Source organism: Callithrix jacchus, chromosome 2 (assembly GCF_049354715.1).
Source record: "Callithrix jacchus isolate 240 chromosome 2, calJac240_pri, whole genome shotgun sequence".
Classification (NCBI taxonomy): domain Eukaryota; kingdom Metazoa; phylum Chordata; class Mammalia; order Primates; family Cebidae; genus Callithrix; species Callithrix jacchus.
In genome coordinates, this window is record NC_133503.1 from 22,743,524 (window position 1) to 22,758,240 (window position 14,717).

At 43.1% G+C, this 14,717-nt stretch overlaps 1 protein-coding gene across 1 annotated transcript in view; it reads left to right on the forward strand.

Moving 5' to 3' along the window:
• Nucleotides 1–14,717, forward strand: part of ADRA1B (adrenoceptor alpha 1B) — a 57,861-nt gene that overhangs the window by 22,566 nt on the left and 20,578 nt on the right. The gene's annotated exons all lie outside the window — the stretch shown is intronic.

A 14,717-nucleotide genomic window follows, 5' to 3' on the forward strand; every position in this document is an offset into this window, starting at 1 on the left:
TGGCTTCAAAGAGGAAACGTGAACTACAGGCATCTGAATCTCAGAATAGACGTGAACAATGCAAAAAAAAGAAGTGAAATCAAAGACTAATGGGTCATTTGCCAACATTTAATACAATTGCTTAGGATTTGGGTAGTTGAATGTAATAAACCTTCATTAAAAAGTAGTTATAACAACTAATAACAGCCTAATTAAATTAGCTTTCACTGGGCAAGCTGCTTTCAAGGTCCTAATTAGGTTATTTGCAGCCATTGGCCTAGCCTGAAAACCAAAGAAGACTCTTAAGTCCTCAGCGACGCTTAGAAAATGCAGTCCCTAAATGCTAAGAGACTATCTAAATTTGTGGGCAGCCAGTCCGAAGCTATCTTAGTAGTATGCGGCCAGAGCGAAATCCCTTAATAGGTCCCACCACTCTTAGAAACCAGACAATTTTAAAGATGGAAAGGATGTGTAAAGGCAGAAACACCAAGGATTTCATTTTACAGATAAGGAAACTGAAGCCATGTGAGAAGCGATTAAGTCCAAGGTCCCTCAGCAAGGGGCAGAGTCCCCAGCCCCTCTAATCTTCTTCCACTGTGATCTGGAATAAACATAGAACCCAGAGCTTTCAGTTGAGAAGGAAGAGGGAAACAAACAATGCTGGGTTCTTAAAGGCTCCTTTCTTTGAAGGTGTGTGTGTGTGTGTGTGTGTGTGTGTGTGTGTGTGGTGTATGTGATGCCCTGAAGATAGTTCAGCCCAAGGTAAATTGCTGACCTGCTTACAAACTGTCTTTGCTTTGCTGCCACAAAGATCTTCCCAGAGCACAGATCCAGTCAAGCTGGTACCCTGCTGAATTACCCCAGGGTGACTTCTGAACTTCTGAGTGTGACAGAGAAGACTCTTCACAATTGGAATCTAACCTGCCCTTTTCTCCCAAGATAGGGCTTTGTGCTCAAACAGATCAGAATCTCAGCCCTGTCCCTCACTAGCTATGCAACCTTAAATAAGTTACTTAACTTCTCTCAGCTCCATTTATCTGCCTGTAAGACAGGTGTGACATTTTACTTACCTGATGGGGGTAAATAAAAGATAGGAAGGCAGGCAATCACATGTGGCCCATGCTGTTGCTCCTCCAGTCACACAGGAGCAGTCTCCCTTCCTAGAACACACCTGGCTCTGTCATGCCCTAAGCCTTTGCCAGTGCAATTCCCTCTGCCTGTAACACCTTTCCTTCTCTCCTGTGCACTGTGAATTCCTCTAATTCAAATGTCCAGCTCAAATGTTGCTTCTCCTGTGCTGTCTTCCACAATTCCCCAGGCAGTGGCTACTGTCTCTCCTGTGCTTTCTCTGTCCTCCCTCTGTGCCCATCCGAGCCTTGTCACACTGGGCTTTTTGATGTCCATCTCTCCCGGGAGACTGGGTTTCTGAAATGAAATCTGATCAGAAGAACTGTGAAGAGAACTGTGAGGAAGGAACAAGATTGATTCCAATGTCACTTTTGCTCTTCTACCAAAGCTGAAATATAGTTGAATTCTGTGCTTACTGACAAAGATTTTGCTTGACCAAACTTGAGTGCAGCTCCTGAGTCTTCTTCTAGACTTATCTGTGCACTTCTTTGTAAAACCCAGTTTTAGGAAGAACCAAGGTGAGTCAGTTCAGAAAGAGCTACCCACATCAATATCTGATCAACCTCAATATCTAATCACTCTCAATAGCTGATTGATCAGGCCTCTTATCCTCCAGCATCCCACAAGTGACATGTGATTATCCTGGCCTGCCTTCAGCAAGAACCCCATTAGTTCAGTTTAGCCAGAATCACCCTTACTCCTTATGTTTTCTCTTAGGAATTTTCCATCTGTTGCCCCCAACCCTGCTCCTTGGCTATAAATTCCCACATGCTTATTCTGTATTCACAGTTTAGCCCAGTCTCTCTCTCCTACTTCAAGGCCCATTGCAGTAATTCCTATTCCCATCTCAATGGTTTTAAATAAAGCCTTTTTTACTGTGCTTTAAGAAGGATTATTAAATAATGCTTTCTTTAACAATACACACACATACATACATACACACACTTTCACATACACACACCCCCCCAAGATTTCAGCAGCAATTATCGCTGGTAGTTTTTCTTTTCTGTTCATGCTCCTCTGTAGTGAGCATGAATTCCTCTTGTACGAAGAAGCAAAACAATATAAAGATAGTTCTTTAAACTGCTGAGCTGAAAGGAGACACATGAAATACCAACTTTCCAGGCATAACTCTGCAAAAATTGGGAGTTACCTGAATTTCAGTGTGGTACAATTCTGATTTAATGCATCACAGTCTCTGAATTTACTCTTTGTGATATCTGTGACAAGAGCTAACTTGGAGTTGCAAGGTGCATGCTAGAAGGTGGACCACTTCTCCAATATCTTTATGGTGACATTTTGGGTACTGTCATTTTTTACATACAGGAGAGAATAAGTACTGTGCTATCCAATACAGTAGCCACTGTCCACGTGAGTGTAATCATATTTAAATTAATTAAAATTTAAAATGTACTTCCTCAACCACAGGAGTCACCTTGCAAGTGTTAAACAGCTACATGTGGCTAGTGGCTGCCATATTGGATAGCACATATTTAGAACATTTTCCTCATCACAGAAAGTTCTGCTGGACAGTGCTGAGTTGTTTGTTTTTCAGCTTGCTTCAAATATGGCTGAAATGTCTCAAGAAGAAACACAGCCATTTGGCCCATGAACATGTTCTTCCTTGTTCTTGTTGTAAAAGCTCACATTTATGGCAATGTAGAAGGGCCCAGCCACTTTGGAAAACAGTTTGGTAGTTCCTCAAAAGTTAAGCAAAGAGTTGCCTAATGACCCAGCTATCCCACTCCTGGTATACATAGAAGAGAACTGGAAACATGTCCTCACACAAAAACTTTCAACAAATGTTCGTAACTGCATTATTCATAATGGCCAAAAGGGAGAAATAACTCAAATGTTCATCTGCTGAAGAATAGATACGCAAAATGTGGTATATCCATGCAATGGAGTATTATTTGGCCAAAGGAAAAAGAACTAAGTACAGATACATACTACAACACAGAAGAACCTTGAAACCGATATGCTAAGGGGAAGAAGCCAAACATGAGGTCACATTTTGTCATATAATCCTGTTAAAACAAAATTTCCAGAACAGGCAAATGCACAGAGAGAAAGTAGATATGTGCTCGCAGAGATCGAGAAGGAGAAATGAGATGACTGCTGATGGGTACTGGGTTTCTTTAGGGGGTGATGAAATGTTCTGTAATTAGATAGTGGGGTTGGTGTACAACTTTGTGGATGTACTAAAAACCACTAATTTGTACACTTTAAAAGGGTGAATTTATGGTATGGGAATTATATGTAGCTCAATATGGCTTAAAAAAAAATACTGTTCTAATTGGGAAACAACCTAAATGTCTATCCATAAGCAGGTAAGGAAATGAACTCTCATACTTTCATACAGTGGACTGTGATACAGCAGTTAGACGGAATAAATTAGATCTGGATACTAATTAAGAAAGATCTTTAAGATAAATTGTTGGCTGGCCAGGTGTAGAGGCTCACACCTGTCATCCCACCACTCTGGGAGGCTAAGGTGGGAGGATCACTTGATCCCAGGAGTTCCAGACCAGCCTGGGCAACACAGTGAGACCCCTGTCTCTACAAACACACACAAAAAGGACAAATGATTGTGGGGAGAAACAAGTTTCAAAGCATCGCATATAGTACGAAATGTGACATGTTTTAAATCACGAATATTCTATTTTCTATATGTATGGAAATACATAGAAAAACACTGGAACGTAATGCACCAAAAAGATGAAAATAGGTCCCTATAAAGGAGGGACATGAAATTAGACATGGTAGTCAAAAACTTTGTTCTTAATTTTTAAAAGAAAAAGTATTCATTTATTACATATGTAATTAATAATTTATAATGCTTTCTTTATTAAAATGAAAACACAAATTATATCATCTTTGGGAGGCTGAGGCAGGAAGATCACCTGAGGTTAGAGGTTCGAGACCAAACTGGCCAGCATGGTGAAACCCCGTCTCTACTAAAAATACAAAAATTAGCCAGGGCTGGTGACGAGCTCTTGTAATCCCAGCTACGCGGGAGGCTGATGCAGGAGAATCAGTTGAACCCAAGAGGCAGAGGTTGCAGTGAGGCAAGATTGTGCCGTTGCACTCCAGCCTAGGTGACAGAGCAAGACTCCGTCTCAAAAAATAAATAAATAATAAATTAGATCATCTCAGTGGAGGATAAAGAGAAATATAATACAGAACAAGTTTCAATGATACAAACTATCTAACTAAAATGAGTTACTTTTTCTGTTTGTAAATCAAGCTTTCATATTTTCCCAGAGAAACAAAGTTACCTCTTAAACTTTGCTTAGCTCTAAACCCTCTAGGGCTGAAAAAAAATAATACCCGCAGGGCCAGTTCCTCTAGTTTAAGACCCTGATGAAAGAACCCCAGACCCAGCAATCCCATTACGGGGTATATATCCAAAGGACTATAAATCGTTCTACTATAAAGACACATGCACACGAATGTTCATTGCAGCACTGTTTACAATAGCAAAGACCTGGAACCAACCCAAATGCCCATTGATGATGGTCTGAATTGGGAAAATGTGGCACATATACACCATGGAATATTATTCAGCAATCAGAAATGATGAGTTCGTGTCGTTTGTAGGGACATGGATGAATCTGGAGAACATCATTCTCAGCAAACTGACACAAGAACAGAAAATGAAATACCGCATATTCTCACTCATAGGCGGGTGATGAAAAATGAGAACACATGGACACAGGGAAGGGAGCACTACACACTGGGATCTATTGGGGGGAATAGGGGAGGGACAGTGGGGGTGGAGAGCTGGGGAGGGATAGCCTGGGGAGAAATGCCAAATGTGGGTGAAGGGGAGGAAGGCAGCAAAACACACTGCCATGTGTGTACCTATGCAACTATCTTGCATGTTCTGCACATGTACCCCAAAACCTAAAATGCAATTTAAAAAAAAGAACCCCAGACATGAATGTCCCTAACTCCCCAGCTCCAACCTGATGAAATATCGTTAGTCTAATGACTTCCACCCTGTTGTCACCTGTCAGCATCTCTCCCTAACCGGACCTATCTAGGTAACGCCTCGAAATTCTTTTATGCTTGCGGTAGCCGAGCCTCTGCTGAGACAATTGAGGATACCCTGTGTGACCTACTTAGGGAATTTTTTTTCAGGAGTTGGGGAGAGGAAGAGATTTGCTCTTCATTTGATTTTTTTCCCCAATGTTTTTGTCCTCAGGTCATAAGAAGAAAAAAGATAAAAATTTAAAAGAACAAATGATTTTCTCATTTTGTAACTAAAAATTTGTGATGATTTCCTTCCAATCAGTATATTGTTACCTGGGTGACTGACTACCACAATTGGCTCTCATTCTCTCTCTTTTTCTCTTTCTCTCTCTCTCTCTCTCTCTCTCTCTCTCTCTCTCTCTCTCTCTCTCCTCTCACTCCCCAGTTTTATTCTTCTTGGTTCTCTCTTTCTTTAAAATCCATACCTCTTTACCATTCAATGAGGTTCCTTACCCAAGATCTGCTCATTATTTACATCACATCTTACAGAGACCACTTTCACCTTTACCATTGCAGATTCTTAAAGTGGCAGGCCTATTTCCTTCTGAAACTTTCAGGCAGTTTTTTTTGTTGTTGTTTTTTAACAAAACCCTTCTTTTCTTTTCAGTTTTATCTTCTTTTTTTATTATTATTGCATTTTAGGTTTTGGGGTACATGTGAAGAACATGCAAGATAGTTGCATAGGTACACACGTGGCAGTGTGATTTGCTGCCTTCCTCCCCTTCACGTATATCTGGCATTTCACTGACACAAGAACAGAAAATGAAATACCGCATGTTCTCACTCATAGGCGGGTGTTGAACAATGAGAATGCATGGTCACAGGGAGGGGAGCACTACACACTGGGGTCTGTTGGGGGGAATAGGGGAGGGACAGCGGCAGGTGGGGAGTTGGGGAAGACCCTTCTAAAGATACCAATTTACTCAGGATGCCCCAGGAACAAAGGGCCCCATTTGTCACAGCAGAGAGCCATGCTATCAGCTTTCTCGCTGGCCACTGGCTCCTGGCCAGAGTGTCGTGCTCCTATGCTTTCGTTTACTACCTGTCTGACCGTGGTGCAGTGTCCTGCAGGCTACTCATTATTCTAGATACAAATTCCATCTGCAGTGTCTTTTAAAGAATGCTCCAAAGTAGCACAAGGTCTCTGTTAATCAGTTAATTATTGTACATCTCACAGAGAAAGGCTAACAGCCAAAGAAACATCAGAACAATGCTGTGAAACCTGGTCTCCCCACAGGCTGTGTTACTATTTTGTCAAAGGGCCCCTAATAAAAGATGATTGCTTGCTCATGATGAATGAATGAGAGAGGCTTCTGGTGGGCGTAAAACTAACAATGCCCTGCAATTAGCACATGGGGAACACGGCAGTCATTTGTACCGTGTGCCAGGCACTGTGCTAAGTGCCTCACCTATGTTATCTCTTTCAATCTTTACAACAACCCTGGGGAAAGGGGTTGGGTGGGAGCTTGTCATTAGCCTAAATTTACATTGAAATTCAGAGAGTGAGAGGCTTATCAAGATCACATAGTCAGATATCTATTAAGTGCCTTCTATGTCTCAGGTACTCTTCAAGGCACTGCAGATACAAGAGTGAAAAAACAGGCAGTCTCTGCCTCCATGAAGCTTACAGTCCTGAGGGGTGGACATGGACAATCGTACTATAAATAAACATGTGATATTGAGGGTATGTAGAGGAAAACATATAGAGGTGTGTTAGAGAGGAGCAGGGTTGTGATGATCAAGAAAAAGCATGAGCTCAGCCTGAGGAAGCTGATTGAAAATGAAAATAATTTTTTTACCAAAGAAAGAAAGCATGAGAAGGCTGAGAGGGAAGGACTCTCTGAGGTCACAGGCTGAAGCTTGAGTGACTAGAAGGAGCCAGCCCTGCAGGAATCTGGGGGGGGGGAAAGCATTCCAGGCTGTAAGGACAGAAAATGCAAAGACCCTGAGATAGGAATGCATTTGACGTGGGTGACATGGAAAATGGAAAATGGCAGCCAGGATGCTGGACTGCACAGAGGGAGGAGACGGGAGGTGGCGGATGATGCCAGACATTCCTGTCTGGATATCCTGTGAGGCCTTGTAGGTCAGGATAGAAAGGTTAGCATTTTCTCTAAATGCAATTGAAAATTACAGGAGGTTTTGGAAAGGGAACAATGTAATCCGATTTCTATTTTTAAAGACGACATCGGGTAAGTGGAGAATGGATTGTAAAGGCTTAAGGGTAGAGACAGGGAGGGCAGTTGTGAGGCTGCAGCCATGGTCCAGAAGAAATGATGGTAACCTTGGATTGCATTCTCTCCTTACCTATAAAAAGCTAGACCATCAAGGGAAAAGCCTGATCCGGGATTTACAGAGAATTTCCTGGTAAATTGACATGAGGCCTCTCCAGAATTTTTCCCACCTCATGCTGAATGCATACACACTGTGTGACACTTTTTTCTCTTTAAATAAACTTTTTGTTGAAGTATGACATGCATACAGTAAAGAGCACCAGTCAGAAGGGATGACCATGTCAGTGTTCACAAAATGAACACATCCCAGTAAGCAGTACTCGAAATAAGAAAGAAAAGGTTATCAGTACCTGCAAAGCCTCCCCATGTCTCCTTCCAGTCCACCTCCGGCATTCCAAGTGTGTCTGTCACTTGTTTTGCCAGAATGACATCCTGTAAATCCATATTCTCAGTCTTGCTTATCTCATGACCTCTTTTTCTAAACTGAAAGTTGCATGCCCTCTGCAATCAGAGATTTCCTGATACCACCAGCCAAGATGATTTGAATTTTATATTCTGTGATGTATATTATGAAAACAATTTACATTATAGTATAATATTAAATATGCTCAGATTCTATAGTGCCCTCTCCTAAGAATCAGAGCTCACACATAATCATGGCCTAAATTCTGGAAAGCCTGCAGGTTACCTTGTCTAGAATCATCTGGAAATCCAATGGCACAGAGTGTTAAGACTAAGACACATGAGTTTGTAGCATAGAACAAAGACATGATTTCAGGGCTTTGTTCAGAAGACAAGACACTAGTGGAGAACTAATCTTTACTGAGTACTGATGTCCCTAGCACTGAGCTAGGTGTTTCAGTATGTTTTCTTATTTAATCTTCACAACCCTTTGAGGATAGCACAATTCTCTTCATTGTGCAAATAAGGAAACCATGGCTAGCTGGGCATGGTGGCTCATGCCTATAATCCCAGCACTTTAGGAGGGTGAGGTGGGTGGATCACCTGAGGTCAGGAGTTCAAGACCAACCTGGCCAACGGGGCAAAACCCCATCTCTACTAAAATAATAAAAATTAGCCACATGTGGTGGTGGATGCCTGTAATCCAAGCTATTCGGGAGGCTGAGGCAGGGAGAATTGCTTGAACCCAGAAGTCGGAGGTTGCAGTGAGTCGAGATCGCGCTACTGAACTCCAACCCTGGAAACAGAGTGAGATTCCATCTCAAAAAAAAAAGAAAAGAAAAGAAAACCAAGGCTCAGAAAGGTAAAATAATTAACCCAAGTTCTCAGGGTGGTAAGTGGCAGAGCTGCGCTTGCAAGTAGCTCTGTCTGCCACCAAATCCCATGCTTATTTCACTCACCCATTGCAGCCTCTTTAGTACTATCTGCATGAAATAGAATGAAGTGTTGGTCTCAATACTTGGTTGCTGCAATAAGCCTCATTTCTTCTAATGGTTTCCCCTTTACATTCTTTTTTTCAATACACTGGCTTTCAAATTAACACTAAAGCTATTCATAAATGAAATGGAGAACCTGGCTATGACTTTGCTTCTTTCCAGAAATCAAAGGCTCTTTAAGCTTGATGAAGTTGAATGTTTGCTGTATATCCAGGAAAGAAATGAATGAGCCCAATTTAAATCTCATCAGCCTAGAGTCTGGCCACGTGAGGGACACGAGATCTACTTTGCATCACCATATTATCCATTATTGAGAAAGGAGGCAGCAATTAGCACAGCAATTTAGATTAACCACGTTAACATCTCTGGGAGAGGGATTCGCATTCTCTGGCTTTCTGGAAGCTCTTCCAAGCTCAAGCTGTCCCTGGGTTCTTTGGCTCTGCGTCATGAAGGGAATTGATTTGATCAATCACATTGCTGCTACCTAATTAGTAAGCATGGCCACACTGGCCCATCGGTTTCACAGAGATTAAACTTGGGATCCTGACTGCAGACCAATTTTCATAGCTGAAAGTCTCTGTACCTTCATCCTGAATCCATACCAGATCCCTGGAGTTAATCATACCAGGCCTTTGGCCCAGGGCTGGAGGCATATTCTCCAAGTCTGGGTAACAGGGCTTCCTGAGTCCTCCTGCATTACAGCAGATCATTTTGTGAAAGCTCCACGGGTTAAGAATCTGGGCCTTTTCACACCCGCCATGCGCCGCCCTTTATGCTCACCCTTTCGTTTGAGTTTCCTGGTATGTCAACAAGGAAAGAAAGTGCAGCTCCCATTTCAACATGAAGAAAGGAACCTTCACAGAAATGATGACTCAAAGCCACAAAGCGTTTTTCAACAGAGATCAGTCATCATTTTTTCAAAAAGTAACTTTTATTGGGTTAGTCATGTTTTATTGCAAGAAGTTATACACAGGTTTTTCACTGTAGAAAATTTAAAAGATGCAGAAAAACAAAAAGAAGATAATAAAAAGCCACCCCTTAAACATAACCACTGAAATGTTGAAAACATATTTATTCAGCCATTTTTCTATGGCATGATATCAAACGTACTATTTTGTAATCTGCTTTTTGTCTTTGGATGTATTATGAACATATTCACTTAGTTAATTTTTACTGGTTGAATTGTATGTGTCATTAAGCCAGTCACTTATGTTGAATATTAGGGGTTGTTTCCAATTTTTAGTTATGATAAATAATAACACCATAAAATCCTTATGTCTAAATAGTAATAACATATTGAATATTTATTTGTTTCAAATACTGTACTGAATGTTTTAGGTGTATTATCTCATTTAACCCTTCCAAAAATCCTATGGATAAATAATATTATCTCCACTTTATAGATGAGGAAACTGCATCCTAGAGAGGTCAAATAACTTTCCCACAGTGAGATAGATAATAAGTAGCAATGTTAAAATTTAATTCAGAGCTAGCACACTTAACCGCTAAGACACATTTTTAGAATTGCAATTTCAGGGAAACTAAGTACATCAAACTGCAAGGCTTTTGAATCGCCTTACTCAATTACCCTCCAGAAAGCATATTCCAAATTATTCTCCCACCATCAATGTATGAACGCCTATCCACTCACATCATCACCAACATCACCAACATGGGGTACTATTCAGCCTGTATCATTCATTAGGGGAAAATGAAGCCCAATCTTCCGATAGCCCATTCACGCTTTTAGAGCATGCATGCAACATGGTTCCTGATCAAAACAGTGATTTTTCTCTAAGTCAATGGCTCTTATCTTTTTTTTGGTACACGGGCGCTTTTGAAAATCTGAGGAATGCTGTGAAACAGCTACGCAGAAAATGCACATATGCACATCAAACAACCTTTTATTTTTCAGTGGCTCACAAACACCATTAAGAACTTCTGGGCTTGCCAGAGGATTGATGCATCAACAACATGAAAACTTAAACTAAAAGCAGGACTAATATACCTGTTCTTCAAATGCTGGTTTTGCCATATTGTTCTTTTTAATAATCCTGAAGCATAAGGAACTGGATCAGGAGAGACTGGAATGAAACGCCCAGGCACTCTAACAGTGCATTTGCCACGTGGTGGAAGGTACCCGGCTCAAGACTCTCTCCTGAGGTCATGCCGTCCTCCACTAAGATCAGCAAGATCTCAGAGCAGATGGACTGGCCGGCACCAGCCTGCCTCCATTTGCGCACTTCAGCAACCTCCCAAGAATAAGTGTTGGATTCTCTTGCCAAATGCACTTCTTCACACGCTGGTGTTTGTCATTATCTCCCTTTGCATCCTGCTCCTTTATGGCTTGCAAAGCCTCGTCCCAGATCAGTCAAACCTCCACCAACCCTACCCGTTCCCCTCCTGTCACAAGCAGTGGATCAGCGCAAGCAAGGAAGAGAGAGTGAGGTCCAGGGCCTCGCCCGTCCATCTGCTCCGAATGCTGTTGTGCCAGGCAGATCTTTCTGTGAGCCCTCCTTAACCACAGCACATACTCCCTGGGAGGAATGGGGCAGTTTTTCCTAATGGTCCATTAGGGCAGTTTTTTGTAATAATCCATTGAGGCTCAGTGACACATCAGGATTGGGGTGGAACATCAGGTTCCAGCTTGCAAAGGAGGTGGACAGAGGAAATAGCAAGCTTAAGTGATCTGCCCTTTTGGGTGACCCTAGTAGAGAATTTTTTTCTTTTTTTTGGTTGAGCACAGGGGGCTTTATTGATGGCACATAACAAGATGGGGCTCCCTAGGCCCCTCCCTCTTCAGGATGTCTGCATGGAAACTGTGAGGAGGGGAGCTTTTCAGTGTGGTGGGAAATGAGAATGGCAAGGACTCCCCAGCAGTGAGGGCCTCTCTCTTCCTCTCATGCCCTCACTGGGGCTGGTGGTCCAGGGGTCTTACTCCTTGGAGGCCATGTGGGCCATGAGGTCCACCACCTTGTTGCTATAGCCAAATTTATTGTCATACCAGGAAAAGAGCTTGACAAAGCAGTCACTGAGGGCAATGCCAGCCCCAGCATCAAAGGGGGAGGAGTAGGTGTCCCTGGTGAAGTCGGAGGAAACAACCTGGTGCTCAGTGTAGCCCAGGATGCCCTTGAGGGGCCTCCAACGCCTGCTTCATACCTTCTTGATGTCATCATATTTGGCAGGTTTTTCCAGATGGCAGGTCAGGTCCATGACTGACATGTTGGTGGGGACACAGAAGGCCATGCCAGGGAGCTTCTTGTTCAGCTTAGGGATGACTTTGGCCAAAGCCTTGGCAGCGCCAGTAGAGGCAGGGACGATGTTCTAGAGCGCCCCACGGCCATCACACCACAGTTTCCCAGAGGGCCATCCACAGTCTTCTGGGTGGCATGATGGCGTGGACTGTGGTCATGAATCTTTCCACAATACCAAAGTTGTCATGGATGAGCTCGGTCAGGGGAACTAAGCATTTGGTGGTGCAGGAGGCATTGCTAATTATCTTGAGGCTGTTGTCATACTTCCTGTGGTTCACCCCCATCATGAACATCAGGGCATCAGCAGAGAAGGCAGAGATAATGACCCTTTTAGCTCCTCCCTGCAAGTTGGCCCCAGCCTTCTCCATGGTGGAAGATGCTGGTGAACTTCATGACATACTCAGCGCCAGCATCGCCCCATTTGATTTGGGAGGGATCTTGCACCTGGAAGATGGTGATGGGATTTCCATTGGTAACAAGGTTTCCATTTTCAGCCTTGACAGTGCCATGGAATTTGCCACGGGTGGAATCGTACTGGAACATGCAGACCATGTAGTTGAGGTCAATGAAGGGGTCATTAACAGCAACAGTATCCACTTTACCAGAGTTAAAAGCAGCGCTGGTGACCAGGCACCCAGGACACCCAAATCCGTTGACTCCAGCCTTCACCTTCATCATGGTGTCTCAGGGATGCAGCTGGCAATGCCTGAGAAGATGTGGATGTCTGTCGAACTGGAGGAGCGGAGAGCCCCTAGTGGAGAATTTAGCTCAGATTGGATGGATAGACCAGACCACTGTGAGACAGGGGCAAAGAATGCAGTCTGCTCCTCGGGCTGGAGGCTGAGCTGCCCTGGCCTGGCTGCCCACCCATGGCCACCTTTGGGGTCTCACTGTGCATAAAACTACCTTAGTATGAAATATAGAACAGAGTGGTGAGGGGAACAAGGGCTGTTGTGCTCTTTTATTGTCTGGCTTAGTTCTACCTTTTCATCCCTACTTATCTTTTTCATCCTTTGAAAACTCACGCTTTGCTCTATCCTCTCACTTTTGTTCTTGGCATTGCCCGTCCACAGATCACGGAAGAATGTGTGAGTTAGGCATCCCTTCTCCCTCCACCTTCTTTGAGGCCCGGAACTTACTTTCACAAGGCCTGGAGATGGCAGGAGGATGACTTTTCAATTCTAAATTATTATAGTTTCTCCCAGATTTGACTGGGAAAACGAGTTATCTGAATACTAGTGTGTTCACACTCAAACACTTATCCCCTGCACTCTCCATTCCCCTGTGGAATCTGCTACACTTTCTTAAATTCCCTTTTGGCACAGGAGGCCCTCGTTATTCTTGGGGGATATGTTTCAAGAGCCCCAGTGAATGCCTAAAACCATAGATAGTACCTAACCCTATATACACCAAATTTTTTTCCTATACATCCAGATCTAAGATGAAGCTGAATTTATACGTTAGGCACAGTACGAGATTAACAATAATAATAATAAAACAGAACAATTCTAACAACATACAGTAATAAAAGCTATCTGAACATGGTCTGACTCGCTCTCTCAAAACATCTTACTGCATGTAACATTTTTGGGCTGCAGTTGACCTCGAGCAACTGAAAGCATGGATGGCAAAACTGGGGATAAGGGGCAACTACTGTCCTTGGCTTCTTGGTGGCTGCCTCACCAGGTTAAAGCAGCAGCAGATGGGAGAGCAGGAATTCGTGGGTTGTGCCGTCATAGCTCCGTGACTATGAGCAAATTACTTCTGAGTGTCGATTTCAACATCTGTAAAATGGGGGCAGTTAATTGCATCTCCCACATAGAATTGTTTTGGGTGCATGTTAGAGGTTATTACAGTGCTTGCCACCTATAAGCTCTATGTAGTTGGTAACTACTCTTACTATCGTTGTTGTTGTTATAAAATTCAGATTCCGCACCATCTCCTGTATTTTTCTTTGAATTTTCTTATAAAGACCAAGTTCATTTCTAATTATTGTGAGAATCAGCACATATTCTCCACCTTCTCTATAATCAGGACACTGCATAAGAAGCCAGGCCTCCCCTCTCAAGAGCTAAATAACCTTCTTACATTACAGGCTTTCTGAAACACACTTGCCCTGTTGTAGTTACACAGAGGGGATGCTATTTCCTGCCCTTCCAGCTCCTGTTTCCTCAAAATATGTAAATATAAAACCACTTTTATAGGAACGTTCTTTGAAAGTGGCAATGTCAGGAGCCAGGTGCGGTGGCTCACACCTATAATCCCAGCACTTTGGGAGGTCAAGGCAGATGGATCACCTGACGTTGGGGGTTCAAGACCAGCGTGGCCAACATGGCAAAACCCCGTCTCTACTAAAAATATGAAATTAGCTGGATGTGATAGCGCACACCTGTAATCCCAGCTACTCAGGAGACTGAGGCAGGAGAATCGCTTGAACCCAGGAGGTGGAGGCTGCAGTGAGCCAATCATGCCACTGCACTCCAGCCTGGGCAACACAGTGAGACTCTGTTTCAGAAAATTAAAAAAAAACAAAAAAGATAGCAGCAATGTGAAATAATTTTCCTCCTTTCCCAACTATCCCCACCACACACCTCTCCATCCCTACGTGTAACCAGCACCTCCTCTTCTTCTAGACACTCCCACACTGAATGTTCCAGGGACGTCATGAGTCTCCAGTCTGTGGCAATCAG